Consider the following 9,886-nt stretch of genomic DNA (forward strand, 5'->3'; position numbering starts at 1 on the left):
GCTGTGTGACTTTGGGCAAGTCACTTAACTTCTCTGTGCCTCAGTTAGCTCACCCATAAAATGGGGATTGACAGTGGGCCCCACATGGGGCAACCTGATAATCTTGTACCTACCCCACTGCTTAGAACAGTGCTTGGCACATAGTCAGCACTTAACAAATACTACTATTATTATTATTATTATTATTATTATTGTTAACAGGTATCAAATCCCCATTTTACAGATGACGGAACTGAGGCATAGAGAAGTTAAGTGACTTGTCCATGGTTACAGAGGAGGCAAGTGACAGAAGCGAAGGCAGCATGAGGCATGAGAGAAGAGACAGCATAAGAGGCAGCATGTCTAGTGGCAAGAGCACGGGCATGGGAGTCAAAGGAAATGGGTTCTAATCCCGGTTCTGCCACTTGTCTGCTGTGTGACCTTAAGGCAAGTCACAACTTCTCTGTGCCCCACGTGGGACAACCTGATTACCTTGCATCTATCCTGTTGGGTAGGGACCATCTCTATATATTGATGACTTGTACTTCCCAAGCGCTTAGTATAGTGCTCTGCACACAGTAAGTGCTCAATAAATACGACTGAATGAATGAATGAATACCCTAGTGCTTAATAGAGTGCTTGGCATAGAATAAGCACTTAACAAATAGCACCATTATTTCAGGGCCCAGGTCTTGGATCACGTGCACTGGGCCTTTAGGTCAAATGTTTTGTGCTTCCCCCCCCCACGGCTCCAGATCGATGTCCCAGGAGCACCTGGTTCTTTAGCTTTCCAGTCACCCTCCCTCAAAGGGAGCATTTCTGACCCAGAACTCTGCCCTGGGGTCCAAAGAAAACTTCACACTGGGCGGCCAGACACCAGCCTTCTCTGGCTCTGCTCCTTTTTCTGTGACCCAAGTTGTCCAAGGCCCTCCTGGTGCAGCCCCTGTTGGGATTTGCCCATCTGTCTTGTACGGTCCAGATGGAAACAGTGTTGCCTCGTGGATAGAACACAGGCCATGGGCTTGGGAGTCAGAAAGGCTTGGGTTCTAATCCTGGCTCTGCCAGTTGTCTGTTGGGAGACCTTGAGCAAGTCACTTCACTTCTCTGTGCCTGTTCTCTCATCTGTAAAATGGGGATTAAGAATGTGAGCCCTATGAGGGACAGGGACTGTGTCCAACCTGATTAAGCTTCTATCCTCCCCAGCATTTAGCACTTATATCCACTCCAGCACTGTACTAAGAGCTTGGGAGAGTACAATATAACAGAAACATTTGCTTCCCACAAAGAGCTGATGGTCTAGAGGCTCACTCTGTTCAGAGCACTGTACTAAGTGCTTAGCAGAGAAGCATTCATTCATTCAATCGTATTTATTGAGTGCTTACTGTGTGCAGAGCACTGTACTAAGCGCTTGGGAAGTCCAAGTTGGCAACATCTAGAGACGGTCCCTACCCAACAGTGGGCTCACAGTCTAGAAGGGGGAGACAGAGAACAAAACAAAACATATTAACAAAATAAAATAAGCAGAAGCAGCATGGCATAGTGGCTAGGGCATGTGCCTGGGAGTCAGAAGGTCATGGGTTCTAATCCTGGCTCCTCCACTTATCTGCTGTGTGACCTTGGGGAAGTCACTTCACTTCTCTGTGCCTCAGTTACCTCATCTGTAAAATGGAGATTGAGAGTGTGAGCCCCAGTTGGGACAGGGATTGTGTCCAACCCCATTTGCTTGAATCCACCCCTGAGCTTAGTACAGTGCCTAGCATTCATTCATTCAATCATATTTATTGAGCACTTACTGTGTGCAGAGCACTGTACTAAGCACTTGGAAAGTACAAGTTGGCAACATATAGAGACGGTACCTACCCAACAGTGGGCTCACAGTCTGGAAGGGGGAGACAGAGAACAAAACAAAACACATTAACAAAATAAAATAAATAGAATAAATATGTACAAGTAAAATAAATAGAGTAATAAATACGTACAAACATATATACATATATACAGGTGCTGTCGGGAGGGGAAGAAGATAAGGCGGGGGGATGGGGAGGGGGAGAAGGGGAAGAGGAAGGAGGGGGCTGAGTGTGGGAAGGTCTCCTGGAGGAGGTGAGCTCTCAGTAGGGCTTTGAAGGGAGGAAGAGAGCTAGCTTGGCGGGTGCAGAGGGAGGGCATTCCAGGTCCGGGAGATGACGTGGGCCGGGGGTCGACTGCGGGACAGGCGAGAACGAGGCACGGTGAGGAGATTAGCGGCAGAGGAGCGGAGGGTGCCGGCTGGGCTGGAGAAGGAGAGAAGGGAGGTGAGGTAGGAGGGGGCGAGGTGATGGACAGCCTTGAAGCCCAGGGTGAGGAGTTCTTGCCTGATGCATAGGTTGATAAATTTCATAATTCTTATTATTATAACTTATCATATTGTAATCATATCTGAACCCTTTAAGCATTTGATATTCATCCCCTCCCCAACCTCACAGCAGTTATGTACCTAATTTATTTTAATGTCTGCTTCCTACTCTAGACTGTAAGGTCTTTTGGGGCAAGAGTGTACCAACTCTGTTGTCCTAAACTCTCCCAAGTAATTAGTACAGTGCTCTGCACATAGTAATCCCTCAGTGTCCGCTACAAGACCTTGGACAAGTAACTTCTTTGTGCTTCAGTTATCTCACCTGCAAAACGGGGATTCATTCATTCATTCAATTGTATTTACTGAGCACTTACTGTGTGCAGAGCACTGTACTAAGTGCTTGGGAAGTACAAGTACAAGGCAGGGACATTCCTTTCCCTACCCTATTTGGCTAAAAATTGGTACTTTTACTACCACCTCTAAATGGATGGCACCCAAATAATGGTAGTGATAATAATGATGGTAGTTGTTGAGTGCTTACTATGTGCCAAGCACTGTTCTAAGCACTGGGGTACATACAAGGTAATTAGGTTGTCCCATGTGGGGCTCACAGTCTTAATCCTCATTTTACAGATGAGGGAACTGAGGCTCAGAGAAGATAAGTGACTTACCCTAGAAGCAGAGTGGCTCAGTGGAAAGAGCACAGGCTTGGAAGTCAGAGGTCATGGGTTCTAATCCCGGCTCTACCACGTGTCAGCTGTGTGACTTTGGGCAGGTAACTTAACTTCTTTGTATCTCGGTAACCTCATCTGTAAAATCTACCTCTCTGCCCCTGCTCTCTCTCCCTCCCTCCAGGCTCGCATCTCCTCCTGCCTTCAGGACATCTCCATCTGGATGTCTGCCCGCCACCTAAAACTCAACATGTCCAAGACCGAACTCCTTGTCTTCCCTCCCAAACCCTGCCCTCTCCCTGACTTTCCCATCACTGTTGACAGAACTACCATCCTTCCCGTCTCACAAGCCCACAACCTTGGTGTCATCCTTGACTCCGCTCTCTCGTTCATCCCCACATCCAAGCCGTCACCAAAACCTGCCGGTCTCAGCTCCACAACATTGCCAAGATCTGCCCTTTCCTCTCCATCCAAGCCGCTACCCTGCTCGTTCAAGCTCTCATCCTATCCCGTCTGGATTACTGTATCAGCCTCCTCTCTGATCTCCCATCCTCCTGTCTCTCCCCACTTCAATCCATACTTCACGCCGCTGCCTGCATTGTCTTTGTCCAGAAACGCTCTGGGCATGCTACTCCCCCTCCTCAAAAATCTCCAGTGGCTACCAATCAACCTACGCATCAGGCAGAAACTCCTCACCCTGGGCTTCAAGGCTGTCCATCACCTCGCCCTCTCCTACCTCACCTCCCTTCTCTCCTTCTCCAGCCCAGCCTGCATCCTCCGCTCCTCTGCCGCTAATCTCCTCACCTTGCCTCGTTCTCAACTGCCCCACTGTCGACCACAGGCCCACGTCATCCCCCTGGCCTGGAATGCCCTCCCTCCCCATCCACCAAGCTAGCTCTCTTCCTCCCTTCAAGGCCTTACTGAGAGCTCACCTCCTCCAGGAGGCCTTCCCAGACTGAGCCCCCTCCTTCCTCTCCCCATCCTCCTCCTCTCCATCTCCCCTGCCTTACCTCCTTCCCTTCCCCACAGCACCTGTATGTATGTATATATGTTTGTACGTATTTATTACTCTATTTATTTATTTTACTTGTACATATTTATCCTATCTATTTTATTCTGTGAATACGTTTTGTTTTGTTCTCTGTCTCCCCCTTCTAGACTGTGAGCCCACTGTTGGGTAGGGACCGTCTCTATATGTTGCCAAATTGTACTTCCCAAGCGCTTAGTACAGTGGTCTGCACACAGTAAGCACTCAATAAATACGATTGAATGAATGAATGAATGAATAAAATAGGGATTAAGACTGTGAGCCCCACGTGAGACAACCATATTACCTTGTATCCCCTCCAGCACTTAGAACAGTGCTTGGCACATAGTAAGCGCTTAACAAATTCCATCATTATTATTATTATCTTCTTGCCTCCCAGCAGTCTCACATTTCCTCCTGCCTTCAGAACATCTCTATTTGGATGTCCTCCCGTCACCTCAAGTTTAAAATACCCAAAATAGAACTCCTTATCTTCCCTCCCAAACCCTGTCCTCTCTGTGACTTTCCCATCACTGTAGATGGCACCACCATTCTTCCTGTCTCACAAACCCTTAATCTTGACATTATTCTTGACTCCTCTCTCATTCAACCCACATATTCAATCCCTCACTAAACCACCTTCACAACAATGCTAAAATGTGTCTTTTCCTCTCCTTCCAAATTTCTAACACAGTAATACAATCACTTTTCCTTTTCCATCTTGATTATTGTATCAGCATGCTTTCTGACCTACCCAGGCTCCTGTCTCTTCCCATTCCAGTTCATACTTCACTCTGCTGCCTGGATCATTCTTCTACAAAAACATTCAGGAAATATCACCCCACTCCTCAAAAAACTCCAGTGATTGCCCATCCATCTCCACACCAAACAAAAACTCCTCACCATTGACTTTTAAGCAGTCCATCAACTTGCCCCCTCCTACCTCACCTCGCTACTCTCCTTCTACAACCCACCCTGCACACTCCGCTCCTCTAATCCTAGCCTTCTCACTGTACCTAGATTTCATCTATCTTGCCACTTACCCCATGCCCACATCCTCCCTCTGTTCTAGAATGCCCTACCTCCTCAAATCCTACAATTACTCTCCCCACTTTCAAAACCTTATTGAAGGTGCATCTTCTAGAGGTTTTCCCTGACTAAGCTCCCCTCTCCTCTTCTTCCACCTCCCTCTGCTTCACCCTGACTTGCTTCCTTTGTTCTCCCCAATCCTCCAAGCCCCAATAGCACTTTAGTACATATCTGTCATTTATTTATTTCTATTAGTGTCTGTCCCCCCCCATCCTGGTGCATATAGCTTTAATTCTATTTGTTCTGACTATTCTGACACCTGTCTACATGTTTTGTTTTGTTGTCTGTGTCCCCCTTCTAGACTGTGAGCCCACTGTTGGGTAGGGACAATCTCTCTATGTTGCCAACTTGTACTTCCCAAGCACTTAGTACAGTGCTTTGCACACAGTAAGCGTTCAATAAATATGATTGAATGAATGAATGAATAAACTGTAAGCATGTTCTGGGCAGGGAATGTGTCTGTTTATTGTTATATTGTACTCTCCCAATCACTTACTACAGTGCCCTGCACACAGTAAGTGCTCAATAAATATGATTGATTGAATGAATTAATGAATTAATGAATACTTTGTTTCCTTCTGAGAAGCAGACTGGCATTAGAGGAAAAAGCCACTTATGTGCTTTGTCACCTTGGAAAAAAATCACTTCACTTCTCTGTTTCTCAGTTATGCATGTAAAATGGGGATTTAAACTGTGAGTCCAACGTGGGACAGGGATTGTGTCCAACCTGATTAGCTTGAATTTACCCCAGTGATTATCTATTCTATTTATTTTATTTTGTTACTATGTTTGGTTTTGTTCTCTGTCTCCCCCTTTTAGACTGTGAGCCCACTGTTGGGTAGGGACTGTCTCTATATGTTGCCAACTTGTACTTCCCAAGTGCTTAGTACAGTGCTCTGCACACAGTAAGCGCTCAATAAATACGATTGATGATGATGATTAGTACAGTGCCTGGCCCATCACATGTGTTTAACAAATATCATTAAAAACAACAAAAAAAAAACTATTCATTGCTTTCCCTGGCCTGGCACTCCTTTCTCTCCTCAGTTTTGCCAAAGTACTTCCTTGGGTTTCAGTACACCCTGCTTCTCTGCTTTCCACAGTTAAGCTGCCATGCCACACAGCCTGAGGCTTTGTTTCAGTGCATCCTTGAAGTGTTTTTCACTCTCCCCTTCGCTTTTGATCACCCCAGTTTTAGCACACGATACAGCAGCTGTTCGGGTATCCTGCAGTGACCCATTCTCCTCACTGTTCCTCCCAGTGAAACAGGGTTGAGGCGAACATAACTTCATTGCTAATGGACTGACTTTATTCCACAATGTTGGGCTGCCTCTAAAGTTGACTCCCCTCTCAGGGTCACACCTGGAGAGTTTCCAGTACTCTACCAGTCTTGGCTACGGGAGGGAGAGTCAGGCAGAGGCCTACCCTTTCCATTCCCAGCTTAGCCAGCGGCTAGCGAGTGGAAGACGATCTGCTACAAGTCAAAACTGACCCATGCTGGGCAGCAATGACATGGAGAGAGCTGAGGACAGAGACTCTATCACTGTGCTGAAGGAGTCAATGGTAAACCACTTTCATATTTTTACCAAGAAAACTCTATAGATCCACTACCAGAATGACTGCTGTTGGAGAGCGGGGTGTTCTGGGAGAGATGTGTCTGTGATATCGCTATGGGTCAGAAACGACTCGACGGCATAAGACAAGACAAAGTTGACTATGGCGTTTCAATAAAGTTGAAGAAACTGCTCAATGAATTAGTTGCAGCATCTTCAATCATATTTATGGAGCACTTACTGTGGGCAAAGCACTGTACTAAGTGCTTGGGAGAGTACAGTACGACAACAAATAGACACATTCCCTGTCCACAATTCACAGTCTAGAGGGGGAGACAGACATTAATATAAATAAATAGATAAATAAATTACAGATATATACATATGTGCTGTGGGGATGGGAGGGAGGATGAATAAAGGGACCAAGTCACTGTGATACAGAAGGGAGTGGGAGAAGAGGGGAGGAGGGATTAGGAAAGGTTTCTTGCAGGAGATGTGTCCTCAATAAGACTTCGAAGAGGGGGAGAGCAATTATCTGACTGATATGAGGAGGGAGGGGGTTACAGGCCAGAGGCAGGATGTGGACAAGAAGTCGGAGATGAGATAGGTGAGGTGGGAATTAGACACAGACAATATCCCTCAAGGAGCTCACAATCTATCAGTCAGTCAATGGCATTTATTGGGCACATATTTTGTGCAGAGCACTTTACTAAGCGCTTGAGAGAGTACAATTTAAACATGTTGGTAAACATGTTCCCTGCACCCAATGAGTTGGGGAGGCAGACATTAATATAAATAAATAAATTACAGATACGTACATATAAATGCTGTGGGGATGACTGTGAGCCCACTGTTGGGTAGGGACCGTCTCTATATGTTGCCAACTTGTACTTCCCAAGTGCTTAGTATAGTGTTCTGCACACAGTAAGAGCTCAATAAATATGATTGAATGAATGAATGAATGAGTGATGAGGTGAACATCAGCTACCCAATTATGAACCATACAGTAGAGTGGGTAGACATGATCCCTACCCACAAGACAATTGCTAGAGCGAGGAATAGAACCCAAGTCTCCTGACTCCCAGCCCTTTTCACTAGGCCACTAGTGCATTACTACTATGTTATCCCTCTAGATTGTAAGCTTGTTGTGGGCATTGTGTCCATTATATTGTTATAGTGGACTCTCCCAAGTGCTTAGTACAGTGCTCTGCACATATTATACTCTTCCACTTGGTACAGTGCTTTGCCAACAGTAAGCACTCAATAAATATGATTGACTGAATGAATAGCAAGTGCTCAGGAAATGGGATTGTTGGACTGACTGACTAACCATTCATTTATTCATTCCATCGTATTTACTGAGCCCTTTTACTGGTTGTGGAGCATTGTACTAAGCACTTGGGAGAGTACAATACAACAGTAAATAAACACCACTCCCTTGGTGACCTCATTCGCTCCCACAGCTTCAACTATCATCTCTATGCTGATGACACCCAGATCTACTTCTCTGCCCCTGCTCTCTCCCCCTCTCTCCAGGCTCGCATCTCCTCCTGTCTTCAGGACATCTCCATCTGGATGTCTGCCCACCACCTAAAACTCAACATGTCCAAGACTGAACTCCTTGTCTTCCCTCCCAAACCTTGCCCTCTCCCTGACTTTCCCATCTCTGAAGACGGCACTACCATCCTTCCCATCTCACAAGCCCGCCACCTTGGTGTTATCCTCGACTCCGCTCTCTCGTTCACCCCTCACATCCAAGCTGTCACCAAAACCTGCTGGTTTCAGCTCCGCAACATTGCCAAGATCCGCCCTTTCCTCTCCATCCACACCGCTACCCTTCTCGTTCAAGCTCTCATCCTATCCCGTCTGGACTACTGCATCAGCCTTCTCTCTGATCTCCCATCCTCGTGTCTCTCCCCACTTCAATCCATACTTCATGCTGCTGCCCGGATTGTCTTTGTCCAGAAACGCTCTGGGAATGTTACTCCCCTCCTCAAAAATCTCCAGTGGCTACCAATCAATCTGCGCATCAGGCAGAAACTCCTCACCCTGGGCTTCAAGGCTGTCCATCCCCTCGCCCCCTCCTACCTCACCTCCCTTCTCTCCTTCTCCAGCCCAGCCCGCACCCTCTGCTCCTCCACCGCTAATCTCCTCACCGTACCTCGTTCTCGCCTGTCCTGCCATCGACCCCCGGCCCCCGTCCTCCCCCGGGCCTGGAATGCCCTCCCTCTGCCCATCCGCCAAGCTAGCTCTCTTCCTCCCTTCAAGGCCCTACTGAGAGCTCACCTCCTCCAGGAGGGCTTCCCCTTCCTTCCTCTCCCCCTCGTCCCCCTCTCCATCCCCCCCATCTTACCTCCTTCCCTTCCCCACTGCACCTACATATATGTATATATGTTTGTACATATTTGTTACTCTATTTATTTATTTTACTTGTATATATCTATTCTATTTATTTTATTTTGTTAGTATGTTTCGTTTTGTTCTCTGTCTTCCCCTTTTAGACTGTGAGCCCACTGTTGGGTAGGGACTGTCTCTATATGTTACCAACTTGTACTTCCCAAGCGCTTAGTACAGTGCTCTGCACACAGTAAGCGCTCAATAAATACGATTGATGATGATGATAAAGAGACACAGTCCCTGCCCCAAATGAGCTTACAATCTGGAGTGGGGGAAGCAGACATCAATACAAATAGATAAGTAACTGATATGGACATAAGTGCTGTGGGGCTGGGAGGGGAGAAGAACAAAGTGAGCAAGTCAAGGTGATGCAGAAGGGAGTGGGAGAAGAGGAAAGGAGGGGCTTAGTCTGGGAAGGCCTCTTGGAGGAAATGGGCCCTCAATAAGGCTTTGAAGTGGGGGAGAGTAATTGTTGGATTTGAGGAGGGAGGGTGTTCCAAGCCAGAGGCAGGACGTGAGCATGAGGTTGGCAGTGAGATAGATGAGATAGAGGCACAGTGAGAAAGTTAGCATTAGAGGAGCGAAGCGTGCGGGATGGGTTGTAGGAGAGTAGTGAGGTGAGGTAGGAGGGGACAATGTAGTGGACTGCTTTAAAGCCAATGGTAGGGAGCTTTTGTTTGATGCAGAGGTGGATGGACAACCACTGGAGTTTTTTGAAGAGTGGGGTGACATATCCTGAGTATGTTTGTTGAAAAGTGATCTGGGCAGCAGAGTGAAGTATGGACTGGAATGAGGAGAGACGGGAGGCTGGGAGATCGGCAAAGAGGCTGATGCAGTA

The 9,886-nt window shown here is 46.9% G+C and overlaps 1 non-coding gene across 1 annotated transcript; it reads left to right on the forward strand.

Annotated features, from left to right (window-relative positions):
* The first annotated feature begins 6,442 nt into the window (after nt 1-6,442).
* LOC119931006 lies at nt 6,443-6,580 on the forward strand. The gene has a single exon (XR_005451876.1). It is a non-coding gene; the product is annotated as a small nucleolar RNA SNORA7 (small nucleolar RNA).
* Nucleotides 6,581-9,886: the final 3,306 nt, after the last annotated feature.

The sequence above is a fragment of the Tachyglossus aculeatus genome, chromosome 7, assembly GCF_015852505.1.
Source record: "Tachyglossus aculeatus isolate mTacAcu1 chromosome 7, mTacAcu1.pri, whole genome shotgun sequence".
In the NCBI taxonomy this organism is placed as follows: domain Eukaryota; kingdom Metazoa; phylum Chordata; class Mammalia; order Monotremata; family Tachyglossidae; genus Tachyglossus; species Tachyglossus aculeatus.